Source organism: Pteropus alecto, unplaced genomic scaffold (assembly GCF_000325575.1).
Source record: "Pteropus alecto unplaced genomic scaffold, ASM32557v1 scaffold7, whole genome shotgun sequence".
NCBI classification, from domain to species: Eukaryota; Metazoa; Chordata; class Mammalia; order Chiroptera; family Pteropodidae; genus Pteropus; species Pteropus alecto.
Window position 1 is genome coordinate 24,569,559 of NW_006494614.1, and position 5,123 is coordinate 24,574,681.

At 31.6% G+C, this 5,123-nt stretch overlaps 1 pseudogene; it reads left to right on the forward strand.

Moving 5' to 3' along the window:
• The first annotated feature begins 2,335 nt into the window (after positions 1–2,335).
• LOC112474814 lies at positions 2,336–2,454 on the forward strand (annotated as a pseudogene).
• Positions 2,455–5,123: the final 2,669 nt, after the last annotated feature.

Here is a 5,123-nt window from a genome sequence, read left to right on the forward strand (position 1 = left end):
TGATTATCATTAATAATTGTGCATTAGTAAGTATTAGTTGTTTTTGTTCACAACTCATTGACCATAACTAGTAACATGGCCCTATCCAACCAAAAGAGGGCCAAGAAATACATATTTATCATGTGGCTAAAAGGTGAAGAGCTAGAATATCTGACTAACAGATGTAATGAAAATTTTCACCATACTCATTGTATGTATATATATAAAAGACTTTTTTTAATATATATATATAGGTTTCGCAGGAACACTGTGTCTTTATAGCAACAAACAGAAAAATACACTCCACCACTGAGATGTGTGCAATAATAGTTCAGTGGCTACACACACAAAAAAGAGCATGATAAATTTTTTTGATGAGCGTGCAAAGACTTAAAAAAGAGGGATATAATTGATATCTGCCTTGAAACATAAATAAGAGTTCAATATGAAAACTAAAATGGGATGGATACTTATTTCAGGCATAAGAAACAACATATTCGAATCATCACAAGTATTTATCTTTAACAGGGAAAGGTTGTGAGTGAGCATAGTTGGATCACAACAAAAGGAGAGAAATGTCAAGAAAGGAAGCTGGAAAATTAGGAAGGTTTAAGATCATGGAAGGACTTGCATGCCAAAAGACTGAGCATAGATTTTTATGTTTGTAAAGGGGGCATAATTGAAAGATTTTGAAAATGAGATAAACATTACCAATATTTGACTCACAAAAAATGTTTTGGTTCTAGGTGGAGAATTGATAGCTAGCATGAAAACGTAGTCAAGAACTCTAGTTAGAGAAGGTAAAAACATGAGTAAAAATGTATTAGTCAGCATAGATTGAAAAGAAAAAAAAGAAAAAGTGTATGTAAGATATCAAGAAGCTTCTGCTTTGGCCAGAATGGGAGAAACTAATGAAAATAGACAACATATATGAAACAACAGAATTCAAGATATTGGACATCAGACGGAAATTACAGTGATTCCCGAAATAGGAAAATAATGAGGTGAGTCATACGGTTGCTTAATTTATTACTTGGAAAGAGTTTCCAGTCTGTGGCACAAGGGAATAGGGGACCCAGATAAAGACTGATGATCTTTCTTAGTTGCAGAAATAGAACTAGGAGTATAGAAAGGCCAATGCAGATAGAGTCATTAGGGAAGAGTGATTGAGAAGAAGGGGACCACAGTGAGAGAGGGAGGAAGAAAGAAAGGAGAGAGAGAGAGAGAGAGAGAGAGAGAGAGAGAGAGAGAGAGAGATGGAAAACTGAGGAATTTTCAGCAAAATACTCATCTTTGTATATGTAAAATGTAATGGAAAATCCTTCAAGACCAAGGAAAGAACTATCTGAAAAGGCAATATAGCCAAGAACAATTCCTGATCCCACCAGTTATGGTGGAAAATCTCACAAGTTATAGGGCATATGATTGAATTTGCATATTGTCTCAGATTGAGAAAAAAATTATTCATAAATTGAATCCTGCTCTGGTACTGCATAGCAAAGTTTAAAAACTATACCTGACAGCATAAACCTTTCTATAACTAACAATGATTTACAGAACAAAGCTCAAGAATATTTATAGAAACACAAAATATGCTCCATCTGGCATGTTAAACACACAATGTCTGGCATCAAGTAAGCAATTTCCATACATACGAAGAGGCAGAAAAATAGCACTCAATATGAGAAAAAAATTAATTAATTGAAATATCTAAATTTAACACAAATGATAAAATTTGTAGACAAGGACATTATAACAGCCACTATTACTGCATTTCATATTTTTAAGAAGCTAGAATAAAGACTGAGCATGTTAAGATGAGATGTGGAAGAAATAAAAAATATATATTTTGAAAATATCAGTGGGTATCTAGAGACAGGGTGGTAGGGTTAGGGCTTTGAGGAACAGTAGGAAAGGGTTTGTGAAATGCTATAAGGACATTTTTTTGGTGATGAATATATTTATTATCTTCACTATGGTGATGGTTTCAGAGAAATTTTATCAAATATAGTCTATAAATACTATAAGAAGATTATTAATTTAGTTTTATTTCTAAGATTCTCTTACAATTGTTTAAGGGATGTTACCATAATATAAGAAACAATGGAGGCACAGTTTAGGGGAAAAGAATGTTTATTACATATACTTAACTAGAAGTTACTTAGAACATTCAGAAGGAGATGTCTTATAGAAACTTTGATGACATGTTAGTAATGTAGAAGAATATTGTTGTATGAGATGTTTTTAGAGGTCAACACTGTAGCTAGCAGAGGATACTGTAGTATAGATGAAGCCATAGTATTTATGAAAATTAGGTGAGTCAGCATTAATCACTCAGATGAAAGATAGGACTCTAGTCTATGGCCATGCCATCCTGAACATGCCCGATCTCATCTGATTTTGGAAGCTAAGCAGGGTCGCATCTGGTTAGTACTTGGATGGGAGACCACCTAGGAATACCAGGTGCTGTAGGCATTAAAAATAAAAATAAAATAAAATAAAATAAATAAAATAAATAAAAGAAAATAAAATACGGTACTATGAATAAATTTCTATTAAAAGAAGGATGAAAAAGGGGATTAATAAGGAAAGATAAGAGAGACTTAAAGAGGCAACAAATAAAAACAGATTAGAATAAGAAAATTCTCAAGACATTTAAGGAAGTTCAGAAAGGATGTGAAAGGATGACAAAAAACAAACTAAACAAAACAAATTACTGTGAAAATTGAAGAAGTGATGAGTACAAGAAAATAGTTTTTATATTTAGGAATGAGATATGAGGGAATTCACCTCTGATTGGCTAAATTTACCCAGTGTAATTTTAGAAAGCAAGATCAAAAGCCATGAGGTAAGGATGTCTACATACATCTTTTATAATGAAGACAACACAGCACACAATAACAGAAATGTAGCACATTTAGTTGACAAATTATGATGCCTCAAGGGATAATGTAACATATTATAAATCTAAATTAAATAAAAATATTTCTCATGATTTCATTTAAGAAAGGTTTAATTGGCACATTAGTTATAAAGTGTACAATAATGAAATCGTTTATGATGTAGTCAACCCCCAGATATGTTTGTTTATTGCTCTTTGGTTTAAATTATTTGACTAAATTTGGATAGTAACCTACGTGAGAGAAGGGCTGAAGAAATTCACTAAGTAATGGTAATATTTTATAGCAAATTCTTTGACTAAAGTATTTAATGAATTTAAAGATTAGAACTGATAAACGACTTCAGTAAAGTTACAGGATACAAAATCAATGTACAAAATTCATTGTATTTCTGTATGCTGACAGTGACCCACCTGAAAAAAATTTCAGAAAACAATCCCATTTACAGTAGAATCAAAAAGAATAAAATACTTAGAAATAATTTAACCATAGGGTAAAAGATCTATATACTGAAAACCATCAGACATTGATAAAAAATTGAAGAAGACATAAATAGATGGAAAGACATCTCATTTTCATAGATTGGAAGAATTAATATTGTTAATGTGTTTATTCTACCCAAAGTGATGTATAGATTCAATGATATCTCTATTAAAATCCAATAGCTTATATTTCCACAGAAATATAACAAGCCTAAAGTTTGTAAGGAACCACAAAAGACCCCGAATAGCCAAAGCAATTTTGAGACATGAGAACACAGGTAGAGTTTCACACTTTCTGATCTGAAACTATATTACAAAGCTATAGAAATTGAAAGAATATGGTATTGGCATAAAAACAGACACACTCATTAATGGAAAAGAATAGAGAGTCCAGAAATAAACACACGTGTATGGTCAACTAATTTTTGACAAAGTCACCAAGAGTTCACAATGGAGAAAAGATACTCTCTTTAAAAAATGATGTTGGTAAAACTGGACAGCCACACGCAAACAAATAAACAAACAAACAAACAAACAAAACTACAACTTTGTACCTCTTACACAATACACAAAAATCAGCTCAAAATGGACTAAAGACTTAAATGTAAGACCTGAAGACATAAAACTCCTAGAATGAAATATAGAAGGTAAGCTCTCTAACACTGGTCTTAGCAAGATATTTTGGATTTAACACCAATGGCAAATTGAACAAAAGCAAAAATAATCAAGTGGGACTACATCAGACCAAAAAGCTTCTGACAGCAAAGAAAACAAGTAACAAAACAAGAGAACAACTTGCGGAATGGGAGAAAATCTTTGCAAACCATATATTTGATAAAAGGTTAATCACCTCCAAACCATATATTTGATAAAAGGTTAATATCTAAAATATATAAAGAACTCATACAATTCAATACCAAAAAAAAAAAAATCCCAAATAAGCAAATTAAGAAATGATGAAAGGATTGAATAGATATTTTTCAAAGGAGGCATACAAATGGCCAATAATTATGAGAAGATGTTCAGCATCACTAATCATAAGAAAAATACAAATTAAACCTATAAAATATCATCTCACACCTGTTAGGATGTTTATTATCAAAAAGAGAAGCTATAGCTAGGGTTGGTAAGATTGTAGAGAAAGGGAAACCCATGTACACTATTGTTGGAAATGTAAATTAGTACAGCCATTATGGAAAACAGTATAGAGTTTCATTTAAAAAATCAAAACTAGAACTACCATGTGATCTAGCAATTCCACTTCTAGGTATACATGCAAAATCACTATCTCAAAGAGATATCTGCAATTCCATGTCTATTCCAGAATTATTCACAGTAGTCAAGGTGTTGAAACAATGTAAGTATCCATGGATGGATTAACGGAGAAAAAATATTTTGGATATATAGAATGAAACAATATTCGTTAAAAATGAAGGAAATCTTGCCATTTTCAACAACATGGGTGAAACTTCAGGGTATTATACTAGTGAAATAGCCAGACAAAGACAAAGACATACAGTGTCACTTGTATGTAGAGTCTTTTAAAAAGGTGGAACTCAGTGAAACAGAGAGTTGAATTATGGTTGCTGAGGTGGAAAAATGGGAAGAGGTTGTTTAAAGGGTACAAACATTCAAGTATAAGATAAATAATTTCTGAGGATCTAATGTACAACATGGAGAATATAGTTAATATTACTGTATTGTATATTTGAAATTTGCCAATTGTAGATCATAAGTATTCTCACACACATGAATACAAAGA